Below are 18184 nucleotides of genomic sequence, written 5' to 3'. Positions count from 1 at the left end.
TTGTACACATGTCCATCAAAGTTTCTTTTTTTCTACGATGATGATGATGATGATGATGATCATTTATGGCTGCACTATTTATTATAAGTATCATTATAATTATCGGTGTTGTTATCGTTATAAGTATATATAAAAATGTCGACGTGTATTAGGTCATGTCAGATCAATACATATTGTTTAAACTTCGATCAATGAGTTCATATTTATTATAACTTATTATAACTTAATAGCAGGGACTACGCTATCGACCACCATTCCATCGACCATGACCTCTGCACCGACTACGGGTTCAGCTACAAGCACCAATCCGTCCACCACAAGTGCAACTACTAGCACTACTCCAACGACGAGTTCAACTACAATTACAATGCTGTCGACAACATATGCAACCACTCAAGGTAACGTATTGTAATTTCTTGAAGGTAGACAACAATCACGCAAATGTCCATCTCGCAATCGGAATAGTGCCAAAATACATCTCAGTTATGTAGTTTTATTAAACACGTTGCACGTGGAACACACTTGTTCATAATGCAATCAGAATAATGCCCAATACATCTAAGTTATGTAATTTTTAATATGTTGCTTTTACAACGCTGACCATCAAACTGTTTATGACGCTTTCTAAATAGTACACAATACAACTGATTCACGTTTCTTCTACTTGTTATAAGTTGAATATTGAGTGTCCCACTTTACAGTTTGCCCGAAACATCTCATATATGCTCTTCTTGTATCTATTGCATGTACAGCAACGACCGCTTAAATATTATTGATGCGTTTAGAATAGTGCCCTAAATATCAGTTATGTTTTATTAGCAAAACAGGCAATACTCACTCACAACGTGCGGTAAAAAAACTCCAGTACTGTTGATTGTCTCTTCTGATTATGCCCGTACGTAATGCCTCTTGTTTATCCATGTAATTGATACGATATGTGGATGCCTATGTGTAATATCTCTTTTTAACCATTTGAGTAAATGTGAATGACAACTTTGTCCACTTTCCGGAGCATGATTATTATTAGTATTATTATAAATAATAATAATAAAAATAACAATGATAATAATAATAATAATAATAATAATAATAATAATAATAATAATAATAATAATATTATTATTATTATTATTATTATTATTATCTGGCTAAGCGGAAACAGCATGCGAGATGCAAGCTGAGGTTTTTGTCAGTGATCACAAACCAAACGTGTTATTTTTCTTTATGAAGTTACATCTATTTTCAAGTTTAAATCACGATCGATAAGCAAAGGCCATCAAGAGTCCATTTTATGCAAAGGCGTTTTATTTTTCGATATCACGGTAATACCCAAATTTTAGTTGTACGGTGTTAATGTAGATGGTATAATGTATAATGTAATCATAAATTGAAATGCACCTGTAAATCTAGAAAGTATGTTAACTAAAACACACCAGCAACACATTTAGGAATTTTCAGCACAGTTGTTAAACGAACACATAGTGGATTAATTTTTAAAACGTGTGGACTTCCGAAAATGTTTTACGTGCTCCAAATTAAATTTGAAAAATATGAAAGATTGGCATTGTATTAATTATTTCCAAATAAATTGAAGACTGGACACTCATGTTGCCGTCATGTAGATTTATTGCAATCTGGCGTCATTCACAGATGGTGGAATATAATTCACTTTATACATTGTACTCTGTTCTAATGAAATTATTTGTTTTGGGCATACCTCCTTCGATTTCTTCATGCATACAGATTGATTGTATGTATGTATATATATATATATATATATATATATATATATATATATATATATATATATATATATATATATATATATATATATATATATATATACATATATATATATAGGAAGTATAATGAGTATAATGAGTGCATATGCTTGATTTTCTATGTGTACATGCTTACTGGATATAGTTGTACTATTTAATATTGTTGCAAACTCAAAGTCTAATTATAACAGAATATAATTGTATAAATGTAGGACGTCCTGTATTGTCATTATCACCTGAACGTTCTGTACCAACGACAATCAATATATGCATGATATTTTGTTCGAAAATAACACCGATAAATTATCTTGTGGTACTACAATCATGACTAGTGAGTTATTCAGTGTTATTCAGTGTTGAAGATGACGATTTACCTTGTGGCACTTGTAATTTATAAAAGGCAAATGATGTTAGAAAAACCGTTAGATGATCGAGAACGATGCTGAACATAATGTTCTGGATGAGATAAAATATTCTGGATGAAATAATGAGAAATGTAATTAACGATAACTTATTGAAAATATTTCACGAGACAAGGGCAATGATAAACAAAACACAACGAGGACAGCGCCAAGTTACTGAAATTATATAGGTGAACAAATGTTTATTGGAGTGATTAATAAACACCAACAAAGGGAAACACGTATACCCAAGAGAGGAAAAATTATGTGTTGTTTGTCTTGGAAATAGAGCGCTATTCTCGGAAAAAGAAAGACTTTCCATGCGACTGTGAATTTTGGGACTGGCGAGTAGAGACAATAGTTGATGGTCCTTAGGGAAAGCTGAGAGATTGTTTAAAACAAGCTGTTTATTGTTTGTAGAAAACAGCGACATGAGAAGTGAGCTACGATAAACTCGAAGCGTCACCTGACCATGTATTAAGATTTCACGGATATTATACAAAATGAATCAGAACATGAAACATATACAAGCAACAATAATTGCCTGACAGAACGGACAACATACGCATGTTAGGTGCTTTAGAATATTATGGTAAGATAGGAGCAACAGCAATGCAGCCACGCGGAAATTCAGTAATTTAAGGATCGGAGAAGTGAATACACATTGACCAAGATTACTTAAACTAGCCACACACATGAGTAACTCATATTTTGTTTCAATCCCGTTTGTTTGTTACATTTTCATTCGACAGACGTATCAATGATATCAACAAATTCAAAAAGCTTTTATTCATTGATATAACATTTCTAACCTGACTGTCGCCATATGGTCCCACATATTATACCAGTATTAGCGTTTTTAATCTAACAGGATCTCCATATTTGCTTAGGCCAATCTGTTTTCCAAGCAACATATGTTGTGCAGTTCAGTGTCTTCGAAAGGCAACACAAATGCGTAAATTATGGATTTTGATTTCTTTAAACAAGTGTATATAAGAATCAATTCCCTTTATTTGTTCAGTTTTTCTTACGAATATTTTACCTAGACAGTGCAAGTATTGAACGCACACGTCACAATGTGTTTTGCAGAAATAGACTCTTCTAGAAAACATAAACCAAACATGGACATCGAACAGTCAAACTGCTTGGTTTACATCGGGAACTTCCGTTTGCCTTCAAACGCAAATAAGAAAGCATTCATAGAGACCACTTGGCGACAAACGGGTTAGAAATTATAAATCAATGACTGAAAGTACTGTTTTATAGATCTTGTATAACTGTTATGCTTTTCGTTTTTAAAATCGGACTGTGAGTACTATCACAAAGAAGGTATGCTAATAGTAAAACATCGAAGTGAACAAATGAGGAAATTTTCTAGGAATCCAAATCAACCAAACAAATATATGTTGAAAGGTCAGGAGAAAAACGAACATTTCGTTCGAATTGTTAGGAACTGACATACGGGATGACGTTCTACATACCAGTCAGGCACTAAACATTGTTACATGCATTAAGAAAGTCATCCTGACTAATGTCAACAGTCCTATTGTTATAGTGTACACACAATATCAAATAAATGACATGGAAATAAACCATATGGGGGGGTGTTGATGCGTTCTTGATATCGACATGACCTTTAATGCAAAGCGCATTTGCATAGAAACCAGGCGAACTGATGATTTCCCTTAATACATACATAATTCATTCCGATCAGCCACTTAAATTAGAAATGATGTAAGGTGGCTTTGTAATTGAAGGTGATGATAAATAAAAGCATGATAAGTGCACTCTGCTGCAAATGTCCAATGGCCGAAAACCCTTTGTGGAGTAAACGTATCAAAGTCAGTTTGGGGGAACATCTGGAAGAAGACGGCATTCGTCTTCATGGTAGAGAACATTTATAGTACCATCACGTTGCAGTTTAAGATGGAATTGTCCTGGCAAAATCAGAGAATGGTCATTAATCTTGTGAAACTTAGTCTGACCTTTATATAATTGGGTCAATCAATCATAAACGACTTTATTCTCAAATACAACTTTCGGTCGGCCGTTCCTGTAAACTCAACCTCGGTATTTGTTGAACTCCACCAATGACCCGATGACACAGGAATAATGCGTTTGGGGTCTAATAGTAACCAATCACAAAAATTATTGTTTAAAAAAAAATATTATTTATTGGCTTCCAGATTAAATAAGATCTCAGACTAAACCTTTGTTTTTGACGATATCAAGGCCAGGTCTAGCCTTCATAAAACGTCTTAACATTTATCAAATTATAATTCATAATGCTACTACTCCTGTTACTACTTCTACTAGTACTAATACTACAACAACTACTACTACTACTACTACTACTACTACTAATAGTAATGATAATACTGATAATGATAACAATGATAATAAGTATTATTATCAATGTTATCTTCCGAGATTGTCACCGTGCACATATACATACATGAACTGATGCTTACGCACGCTGATGTATCCCACTGACTCATATCAAACATTTCATACGAACTAAAACACTTAGGCAGACGACGGAGTACCCATGGACATTATTTCCATGTTGAATGTGTGTGTGTGTGTGTGTGTGTGTGAGAGAGAGAGAGAGAGAGAGAGAGAGAGATGAGATTTGGATTTCTTAAGTAGCTTTAAGTCATATAGCTACGTCTGCAGTGTGGCTGTTTATAGTGGTCTACATCTGCAGACATATAGCATGATGTGCCACCATTTAACATTATCTTGACACCAGGGCGACAAGTCAAATAGTAACTTTTTAATGCTGAGCACATTTGGTGCCAGATGCAAGTAAAATTGTATATAAATCTTTGGTACAACTTGACCGGGTTATGACTTGCGACCTCTCGTATCATAGTCAGACGTCTATCACTTAGGCGACAGGAGCGGTGTTTCCCTCTTCAAAGCAATAGTGTTATTGTTCTTCTTCTTCTTCTTCTTCTTATTATTATTATTATTATTACTGCTGTTGTTTTAGTTGTTGTTGTTGTTTTTCTTCTTCTTCTTATTCTTATTATTAATTATAATTATTACTATTATTACTATCATTATTATTATTATTATTTGTAGCCCCTACATGTGGCTCCGCACCAAACATAACCGGATTATTGGTCATTCCACCAGGAGGAGCAAATGTGAACGATACGAAGTTTTACAGATGTGAAAATCCGAATGAAACCTTCCCGAGAAATGCTTTTAATCCATATCAGTGCCCAGTAATAATATGCATGTCTAACGGACAGTATGAGCCGTCATCATTTGGAAGCAAACCTAATTTTTGTGAAGGTAGTAAGTCGACAAGCAGATATTTATCTACCTATCTATCTATATATATATACATATATATATATATATATATATATATATATATATATATATATATATATATATATATATATATATATATATATATATATATACACGGAGAGGGAGGCTCAGACAGAAAGAGACAGAGACAGAGACAGAGGCAGACACAGAGAGCAAGAGAGAGAGGGAGAGAAAGAGATGACGAGAGTAGACACACACACACACACACACACACACACACACACACACACACACACACACACACATATATATATATATATATATATATATATATATATATATATATATATATATATATATATATATATTCAGAGGGTCCGACGGGCAGACCGAGACATAGTGAGCTAGAGAATGGGAGAGAGAGAGAGAAAGAGAGAGAGAGAAAGATGGCGACAATCATTATTTCATTGATTTAGCATATCGAAGTACACATATAATCAATACCTTACATAATTTATATAAAATCTATTGTTGCCTAAATGCATACCTGTCGGACGGAGTTTATGATACATCCTTTTAGAAGCATAGTCATGTGAAGGTAATATATAGACGGAAAAAGATAAAGAAAGATAGTGAGGGGGTGAACGATCATAACTTTTCTATTCCACACATAAAAAATATCAAAGGTTTGATTGTCCGCTGGTTGAAGGGATGAATAGATAAATGGATATATATATATATATATATATATATATATATATATATATATATATATATATATATATATAGATATAGATATAACCATGACACAGAAGTAAAACAGAAACATGCATTATACATCGTTGTGATACGCAAAATGTCTTTTTTTTCTAAACAGTTTCATTTTATGTGGAAATATAAAGTTTAAGTAAGTTAATGACTCAAGTAATTTAAATTGTATACATGGTGTACATTGTTTTAATAAAATGGACACAGGAGAAGAACAATACACATATCTGCGAATGTATAAGATGTTTATGTATATATGATTGTTATATTTCTTCTTTATCCGTAAAATGTATTGATAACTGTTCTAGTTTTTAGCATCTCGGTTTTGATACATATTTTCAATACCTAACACGTTGACTGAAATATTTCTTAAGAACGTAAATTGGTGAATTTTTCACATATTTGCTGGAGATAATATTTTTAATATTTAAACCTAATGGCCAGCTCCTGTGAATTCGCCGCCCGGTGATGACACACAGACGTCACCAGGAACCGTCACCTCTCCAGGATTTGATGGGACCTCCCCGTACAATTCTACTACGGCAGAATACCGATGGAACATTGTAACTGCAGGAAGTCAAATCATTTTTAATATTACTACATTTGATGTTCCAAATGAGAACAATCAGTGTAACAATGGCGACAGGGTGGAAATATTCTGTGGCTTCAAGGATAGCAGTCGGTAAATATCCGCTTTTATTGCTTATGCAATGAATGTCTCTGCCTTATTTCCTTCTATTGATAAACCGCCATATGTTTTTTGAACCAAGTCAGCAACCGCAGAAACAACATTCTAATTTACGGTACGATTATCATCATCGTTATCATTAGTGAGCATTTTCTATTAGTAATCTAATATCTGGCATTACGTTGTTAGAACATAAGCAAGTGAAATGTAGTTCAGTTTTCATATCATATTTTAAACAAAATTCATTTTACTTAATAGTCATACATTCAGGCGCAATATACTCTTCTTTCCAAACCTAAGTAATTTCATACGTTTGTTTACATTAGACTGATGCACATTCTCATTCACCTTTCCATCACGAGCGTAATTCTAAAAACATAATATGAAAATGCATATAATTACATTATACAATGCTGACAGCAACTCTTTAAAGTTTTAACTCATTGGAATACGTCTCCACATTTAATGACCTCGAGTGCGTTGGCTATGACTTTCATTACAAGCTTGATACGTCAATAGGTAATGATATTCCCTTCAAGCAGTTGCAACAACGCTGCATGCAAAGAATATCCGGGGACTTATTATGAATAGTAATGTTGTATTTGGTAATTTATTCTTGAATAGGGTATTGTGTTGAAGGTCAACAAAGAACAGAGTATTAGTGTAATTAAAACGGATAGAGTAACAAACATAAAAGCAAGTAAAATCGCAAGAAACAACGTGCGACTTGGCTGTCGCTTGGGCAATTCATACTACAAATGGATCAACTCTAACAAATATTTACTTCGCGTGGACTAACAAACCAACTTGCTTATCTCCAAATACAAATACTATTGCTTTCTTGAATGTTTGTTATGGGTTAGAAGCCATTTCACAGCATCTGATAGGCTATATGGTGGCAGCTAGTATAATTTGCATTAGAAACACTAGATGAATCCCAGAACGAACCTCTGATACTCGGAAACAAACTAGCAAGCTTTCTCACATACCAAACCCGCCGCACGAAACTCGAAACAACAAGGACAAGGCTGACATATCAGTAATATGTAAAGGCAAGCGTACGGGTGACTACCCAGGACACCTATGTTACCTTACTGCACTGTGTTTAGTTCGAAATTCTTCTCATAGTCTATACAATGAGCCTGGTCATGCCAAACACATGGTACATTTTAAAATAATACATTGAATGCGAGTCTCTCACGAAGTCTGAAAGCAGCAGAAGAACATACATTTGATTATTGGTATCATCTGATTATTATTATTAGTGCCATTTAATCATAACATACCCATATATATATATATATATATATATATATATATATATATATATATATATATATATATATATATATATATATATATATATATATATATATATATATATATATATATATATATCTGTATACAATAATTTTGTATAATCAATTTAATTAATCTCTGATTCGCAGATGCAAGATGTCACACCCAATTAGGTTGAAAATGGGTTCGGTGAAATTAATGTTTTGCTGCTTTTCACTGAGCGTTTGTATGAGATTTCATCATACAAATGGGAATTTCTTGACTTTAATAGTGTAATTTATGAACTGATATGTTAATATTATATTAAACGTGCAATGGAATCGTGGTGACAGTATGTATGTATGTATGTATTATGTTTGTATGTATGCATGTATGTATGTTTTATATTCCAGAGAATTCAAGATTTGTAGTGGTTCACCACCCTCGAATCCAATTACCTGCGAGGTAGGATGTGCTGGAATTGTATTCGTGGTTGATAACCAGACAACATCAAGAGGAATCGGATTTTCGATAACTTGGACAAATTAATGGTGACCTCCTAAACTGTATTTGGTTAGGATGTAAGCCGTACCAGTTACATTACATTATTATAATTATCTAAATAATGTCTTGGCGGCCACACAAGCAAGATTGAATACAAAACTGGCCTTACGTAGACAGTGACATCATTACATGTAATAGGTTAATGAGAGAAAAACAAACAAATCAGGCTTGCTTCTATTTTATAAATTTTTGAGCACTTTGTACATGTTTTCTCTTATTTTCTTCAATGATTAAATGATGTTATATTTTATTTTTGTCTTATATTTTTACAAAATCTTGTAATAACTGGTATCATTAATTATATCACAGATGGTATTTCCTTCATTATAATACATGTAACAGGTGGATTAAAGCACAAGAACCTTGACAGGATGGATAAGTGGTAATTAGGGCCATATATCATTGTGAATATTATGAATATGAATTTAAAAGCACTATTGATGTGGAAAAACCTTATAGTTACCCTTTTATCTTGCACACAGCATGATACGCAATAAAATTCATTTCTTCTATATCAATTCTAATCGACGAAATGTTAAAAGAAATTTAAAAAAAAACAATGTTCATCAATGAATTCTAGCTTTTCTTATACAATTTCTAAACGTAATTATTCAAATATTCAAATTTTAATCAAAGCTTGTTTATATGATAATGATATTTTAACTGGACACATGTTTTTTGAAATGAGAATATTTTGGACTTTATTCCTGCATGCATTGTGTTTAACATCATTGAGTGTTGTTTATTTTAAATATATGAAGTTTCATGCTATCAATATAATGGTCAAAGTGTGTACCATATATTTCAATACTCCTAAAAAAGAAAAAGCCATTCGCTTCAATATTCATGCATAATGATGTTTTGTAAGATTTTTTTTGTACAAATTCGGAGGGGAACTTTGTTATTCGACGCACCATACTACCGGAACGAAATATTTGTTATGAACTGTACTGGTATGATTTGCACGTCCAGACAATATTAAATTCAGATGGATAATAAGATTGTGCGTGTTCTATCGAAATATTAAATAGAAAGTAAGTTAGAAGTCACTAACGAGAGAATTCGCATTATATTTGTAAAGAAATTTAAACTTACAATACTCTATTGATTGATACCTATTCAATATGCACCACCTTACCACCCATTTCTGGTCTATAATTAAACACACTTATCTGAAACCTTTTGCAAATGTCAAAATATTTCAACTGACTTTTTCTCCAACGGTTTACAAGAAGTTTAGCGGTCATTTGAACGCAGAGAACAACACAAATTTTCAGCCTCATCGATACGATGTTTGCAGTGTGGCTGTTTATAGTGATGTCTAGCATAAGCACATTATGGCCTAGACATGTAGCATCTAGTCCTGCCCGGTCACGCTATCCTGACACCAGGCTGTCCCCTCCTAACACCTACATCACAATGTCTATATCTATCTAAATATCTATCTTTCTATCTGTATATCTATCTATCTATCTATCTATGTATACATATATATATATATATATATATATATATATATATATATATATATATATATATATATATATATATATATATATATATATATATATATATATATATATATATAGGTTTCACGGGACATTTCTGTAGCTCACTGGTTACAAAATGTTCTCTTCTGGTGAAAGGTTGATTGTGGTTGAAACGTTTTCTGGGAAAGCAGTAATAATTTTCCATTACGTACATAAAATTATTATTGTTTCATTATATAATTGAACTGTATTGCTGATAATGCTACCCATTTCATTTTACTTATCGAGCAAGGCTACGTCACAGATCTTTTACGCTTAAGCAGTTTTAAGGACGCTGTTAAAATTATCAGTATTCCTAGCGGAGGAAATAATTCCAACTTCCTTTAAAATTAAGATGATACTGAATTAGAAATTGTCAATGCCGTGATCCTTCCTCTAGAACATAAAATTGCAGTTCTGGGTCTTTCGTCACTACAAAATGTGCAATGACAAGGTTTATGAATCTATAAACCTCTCATTAAACGACCATACTTTTACCACATAGCAATATTTCAGTATTTGTTTATATTTATGCTGCTTAATCACGGTTATTCACAGAAGTGTAATTAAAACCATGTAAATATTATATGTATCCCTATAATATATATGTACGTAGAGGGATAAAGTAGGGCTGATACGACTAATTGCTTAATGGAGACTTTTTCACAAAACATGGTAGTCAAATGATGCAGTATATTAAGACTAAGCTTATTACCAAAGATAACTTCAATTAAGGGAAAGCATACATAAATAGAAAGATACAGACACATATATGTCGACAACGACAAATATATATATATATATATATATATATATATATATATATATATATATATATATATATATATATATATATATATATATATATATATATATATATATATATATATATATATATATATATATATATGTGTGTGTGTGTGTGTGTGTGTGTGTGAATGAGAAAGAAACAAAACTGCAGTCGTTCATCTATCTGTGTGAGATACGCATTACGAAGGAAAAAAATATTTATGATTAGCTACTCAGAAATAACCCACGCCATCACACAGTTATGCATAATTAAGTGGATCTCGTAACCAACAACAATGTTAAATACTAAAACAAACTGAAAATTATATTTTTATGAATAAAGTACCTGTACACATTATGCTCACCTTTAAGCCAGAGCGAGGTGGGAAGGTTTGCATACATAAAAAGATGTTAAAATGTGTATTATTTCATAATGCTTATTTAAGAGCTGCGTTTAGCCGTCAACGATGCTAATACGTATTTATGTCTTGTATCATGTATTTATTATTTACGTCTTTGATGCTGTTTTCATTACACGAGTAGCAGAGGAGGAGTGCAAAACTTTCGCTGACACTAGACTTTGAAAACTTAAACCTCGTACGATTTTTAAAAAAAATAAAAGTAAGGTCAATAACGCTTAACCAAAGCCTCTAACTTTACCGAGAGTTTCTCTAATTGGGTAAGATTATTTTTGTCGAAACTTAAATGTGTTTTTGTTTACCAACCGGACGTCTCATTGACGTAATGACCTTGATGAAATGTACGAACCTACGCAGGCATTACTGGAAGAGGTGTTATGCATGTCTTGACAGTGTTCTTTCTGATGTGGATATATTAGACGTTCTGATTTCAGTGAAACGCGCAAGAAAGAATTCGCCGGTAATAATTAATGAAATATCTGATATTTCTCAAAAGCTTTCTACTGGCGGTGTTATGGATCGCAAGGTTTATCGTCTCTCATTGATGAAATTGCTGATGATTATCACTTAATAAAAAACAACAACTAATTAATCAATAAGTAATTAAAACAATGAGTACACATAATGCTCAACGTAGACCAGTCATGGTTAGATAAGTAAATCCGCGATTACCAACGTACAAAGCTATTTACGGAGACGGACCCGGTGGTGTTGTTCAAGGTCTATTCAAGGTAATTTGCCGGTAAAGCGTTATAGACAATCAAGGATAGACTAACACGATTAATATGACGAAAATCACAGCCACCATTGAAATTGGCCAGCACTGAACTGATGCCTGCAAATATCAGGAAGATAATAAATTAAGCTGTAAGTTAAAACTATGAGAGTTGGCTGGTGAAGCAGAAAAATATAGAACTGCTAGCATGATAGCAGGAAGTGGTCTTTGACGATAACAATTATAATATAATATTTAAACGTCTAAACGATCCAGCGTTCGATATAGACCCACCATTTCTTTTCAATTTTATTCTTACGATATAAGTCACCAAATCAACATGGAATAATCGAATTACAAGTTCAAGATACAAGTATATATTTCTTACCCGCCAAAGCATTTATTGAAGTAGAAGGTAGAATTTTGCAAGATGATGGTGCAGCAGTTACACACGGTGATTTTCCTGGTTTTGTTACAATGGTATGATGGCGTTGTTTCACAGCGCCACATATATGATTGATGGAAGAAATATGTAATCAGTTCAGATGGACGTCGACTTTGCTATAGCGATAATAGGTTTAGTAAGATATTCAGATGAGTACACAAGATCAGCCGGCCGATCAGTGATGTTTGCTAAAGATACATCTAATCAACCTGAACATGCAAACGTAAGAATGAATGCAGCTGGTGCTGAAATTGCATCAATGAACACAACATTTCAACTTAGGCTTTGCTACACGTCGATCAATGTTAAATGATGAAGAATCTTTTTCTTGTGTAATGCAACTATCGCATTTCTTTGGATTTTGTAAAAATGTTAGAAAATTTATTTTGGAGATAAACATAAAGTTGCATTTGTAAGAAAAGCCAATGGCAATGATACAATCTGGCGTCCTGCTGCTACTCAAAATTGTATGGTAATATTAACAAAACTTTCATTATGCATGACATTAATGACGCCATCTCTTGATGACGAACAAAAATTAGTTTGTTTATGGACCAAGGTGGTAAATCATTGTTATCATGGTTGACAATGACAATAAATATCATTCAAAGTAATTTTGATGGGTTATTTCATGGCAAATAGCATCACAACAAGGAGTATCTCTGCCGAGGCATATATTTATCGCTTTGCAATATGCTAATCGACTAGATTCACAAGAACGTATTCATATGATATTTACAAATATCTCAGATTTTAGAAATCTGTATCCGATCTAGTACTTTTCATTGGAACTTCTTGATTTATCTAGACAATTTGTTGTTGATATTCACTTTCGAGCTCGTGTAAACCCAGTTGGTGGTGCTAATTACAGAGCAATTACAGTTAATATCTGAGATAAAACAATATTGCTTGAAGATGCTTGTGTAAGAATGAGACTTATTTACGCGACAGTAGAAAACATGTAAATAAATCGCTCATGATATTATAAAAATGTTATATTCACGTTAGAGTCACTCGTACTTCCGGTCAGGATAAAACATTACAATAAGAAATTACAAGTAAATGCGGCATTCAAATATCACTAAAAAAAAATATCAAATATATAGTGGTGGTCTAAACAAACTATCATTAAAAAAGACTCAACCAAAACATGTTAATAATCCTTTAGAATCAAAAGCCGGAGTTCAACTTCATTTTTTCCGAGCGCTAATAAAGACTCGATAAAAACAGGTGGATATTTCCACTTCTTCAAGTTATGCTAGCATTAATAGCCGCCGCAACCTCAGTGCTGTTGGAATCGCCGCTGGAATGGAATTAAAGAAAGCAACAGGACATGGGAATACAAAGCGAAGGGATCTAAGATTACCAGGAACCCCTTATCGGTACGGAACAGGCTTGGGACTTCCAGGAACACTTCGCTAATTCTTCCAATGTCAAACTTCGATTTACTTCATGCTGCTAAAAATGCAAATATAAAAAGTTCAACAGTGTTTTCGTGCATGACCAAGTATCAAAACACCAAATAATTTTGAAACAGGAATCGTAAATCTTGATGAAAATTCATGGCCTGAAACTCATTGGGTGGCATACGCAATTGATCCACGTGGAATCTTTTATTTCGTTTTGTATGGGTTGACACCACCAACTGAATGTTTAAAATATATAAACACAATAAAATATCCAGTCTGGTATTAATCATTACCAAAACAAACACTAACTGATAAGCTAATATGTGGTTGTGAAGTAATTAATATACTCAATGCTATATCAAAATCAACATTACCAACTCATAAAGTCATGACTATACAAGTAGCAGAGTCGTTTTTAACCGATCTTAAAGTATAATGGTTGATATTTAAGAAAGATCTTCTCTAAGTTGTACTACTAAGGGCAATAAAAAAGTTGACATCGATTTATCAAATTACGCGACTAAGGATGAACTCATTGATATTATGAACCTGTATGGAGTTGACCGAGATGAAATTGTTTTTTTTTCACGATAAATACGGTGTTTAAAGAGAGTAATTTCAAATGGAATGCTATAGTTTGTAGAGTTATCGGTGCTACTGAGGATAACATTCCAATATTTACCAATGACGGTAAAATCAGAGACACAAGTATATCAATCAAAACTATTAGAAATGAAATTACAAAGGCGTTGCTTACCGCATGATACGATGACAGGTGAACTCGGTATGAATGGAAATAATATAATTGTTTTAAGGATGCTGCAACAACAAATATGCAGACACACTAGATACTAAATTATCCACACTAGGAGCTTAGTATGATTATTACTTAAGCGCGTTTACAAGTTTTCGTAGAAACTTCCAAACAATTGATGAAATCGCAGATAATGTATTTGGCACTCCGTTGAATGTTGACATAAAACTCTATGATATTAACACAAAATTTGGCGGTATTAAAACAGCTATATCAGATTATGAAACGATTTGAAAAAGGCTAGAAGATGTTGTAAGTGGAATTCCTGATCTCGTTAAAAACTTAAACTGATTAAAATTTCCCACCAGCAAATTAACAACATAGTATATACAGTAGCGTCTGACCAAGCAGTATGGTCACGAGTGAATACAACTATTAAACAGCGCACTCAGGTTACCGATATATAGACGCCCTCACTATTCGGTGTTGTAACATTTAAAATATATACCACTATTTCACGTTGTTATTCGTCAAGTTGGTCCATGTTAGTTATATTAGATAAAACGAAGAGGTCACATTTAATGTGCAGCATGAAGAAAAAAACTCGGCTTGATCTATTACTGGTGTTATGATTTAGTAGCTAATTCGCCACCTAATTAAAATATATTGAGTATTCGACGTGTTGTTGCAGTGTAACGTTTTAGATATAATCAAGCACGTGAATGGCAAACAAAATTAAAAAATATCGTTGACGAGAATGTTGCGAAAATAATAACATATCGCAGACGTGTAGTTGTTGTTGATATAACTGTTTATTCAGCGTCTGCTGGCATTGCTAGAGTAAGCGTGTTATTATCAACAATAACAACGATGGCACAAATAGCAGTAACAATTTGTGTTTCCACTGCAACAACGATTGTATTCTTATCGTTGGCAAAAAATATGCACCTGCATAAATGCAAAATTACATGATTATATAATAACTTACATCCAGAAATGCCCGCATACTCCAAATTTTCCTCGTTATTATCAACTAGCCTTAGAGATGGAAAATTTCCGATGTTGAGTTCACATGGAAGAGCAAAATCTACAAAGAAGCAATGACACTGATTGCATTAGAAAATCGGGATTCAAATGACAATGTCCAAAACCACTGACATCGCCAAGCCAGCTACTTCCTCAAATTGTAACGAACACGACTCCATAAAAAAACAGCGATGATATCGGTAAGCTCAACTAATTTAGACTTTAGTATTTACTTTCCAACTACAATTTCAGTGAAAGAAATCGCACTTACGAGTAAATTACAGCTGGTCAAATATCAGATCAAAATCATTTAGTCGATTACAGGCGAATAATTCGCTTGCATTTGTAAATGTAGATAAAGATGATGGAAAACGTGATTGTAATGTTGTTTATATTCCTATAGAAAATTATCACAACGAACATCGCAATGATGAATTGTAATGCAGGTTAAAAACTATAACCGGAAAAGAAGCAAAAATATATATTTCCATTCACGAACCAACCTTATCATCTGCGATTGAAATATATTCTTCAGACTGCGTTGTAGATATGTATCAATCGTCAATCAAATATGTTTCAGGTTGGCCTGAATTTCCATTAGAGTATGACATACTGTCAGAACCTCAGCGAGATGATTTCAATTGTAACGAAAATAAAATTATGAATGAAGCACAATAGTGTGATGGATATCCATGGTATCATTATGCAAATGATCGTATTAAATTTCCTGAAGGCAGATTATTTCTTAAAACACCGTTTTCAATAACTTATTTTGATAGAAAACTTTCGATCATATTCTTTATGAAAACGATTTCAGATCATTGCCAGATGTAATTGAAATCGAACATAAAACTTCATTTGCGACATTAGTGCGGTTATTTATAAATTATATTCTTAAGCATCCTAATAACGATCTAAAAAAAGAAAATTACTGCAACGATACAGCATTCAAATCAAATTGAATCAGATATTGAGTTTGCTAATCGAGTTATTACTGAGATAATAAATGCCAGTACCTATTATAAAAGAAGTAAAAAAAAGTATCAAATATCAAGCAGTTATATTTAATTACTATAGAAAACTGAAGCAGATTTACTAAAATATATACATCCCGGATATGAAACTGAAAAATTATTAATATCAATTAACGATTTTATCAACGAAAACTTTCCTAAAATCGTTGAATCATGGAGAAAAATACCGACACCAGCATCTCTTGTAAGACACAATAATAATCCCTATTGTGAAGATCGTCATATTTCACCAGGAATCGTTCATATAACATTGATGTCAGTTTTCAAATATATCTTGAAAAATCAATCCAGGTTCAGAGGGATATATTATGTATTCCTTTACTCCAAAGTACCTCCTGTATATTTGATTGTACAAGAACCCATTAATCCTGTTTATCTGCGATAACATAATCCGTTACTATCAAGAATACATTTCAAACTTACTGACCAATCCGCGCACTTAATTGACCAACGTAGAGAATTTCTTAACATAGACCAGTATGTCAAATTTTCAGCCTGAGCGTTAAAGATTTATTTAAATCTGCACAAAATCAGATTTCGTAATTTTTGAGGGTGACAATCCGAGCAATCCTCTAAACGTTTTATCGATAACTCACAAAAACTGATTTAAAAAAAAACAATGAATAATATCATTTTTAGGTTTTTTTACTGAAACTTTAGCGATTTATCAAAAAATCATTTAGATCATCACTAGAGTTTTCACCATCAACAATTACGAAATCTGATAGATTTCCCTTTGACAAAAATGACTAACATAGGTGAAAAAAGTATGAATTTCGATTAATTTGAGGCATATAATATATTGTACGACCACGTGAGGTATTTATACACGACGAGGACGAGGTACTTAAAAACGCCGTCATAACAAGAATGACACAGTCTTCAGTCAACACAGACAATTATGTGCAGATATAATTATTGAGGAATATGGCAACGAGGACTTTTTATTGACGCAGGAACAATTAAATCAACTGCGGCAAGAACATATTTCTATGCTAATGTGTGACAGAGATCAGATTCTGAACTATGCATATTCTTGCATTATATTTGATCAACTTAACAAAATATTGTCTGATTCTGAAAAAAATTCTGATTTGGTAAATTTTAAAAAATAAACAAATACAAAATATATTATAACATAATATTGTTTTACTGATTCCCGCTATTCGCTCTCACTAGTTAAGGTTGTTACTACGATCACTTTCATAAGTGACAGCGGTTTCGTTGTCATCCTTGACCGTTTCTGAGGGCGACACAACATGTCATTTTTGTTTTTAGGACGACACAAATACATATAGA

Source organism: Sinohyriopsis cumingii, unplaced genomic scaffold, assembly GCF_028554795.1.
Source record: "Sinohyriopsis cumingii isolate HCF-2022 unplaced genomic scaffold, ASM2855479v2 utg001603l, whole genome shotgun sequence".
Classification (NCBI taxonomy): Eukaryota; Metazoa; Mollusca; class Bivalvia; order Unionida; family Unionidae; genus Sinohyriopsis; species Sinohyriopsis cumingii.
Note: the sequence above shows the minus strand (reverse complement) of the source record.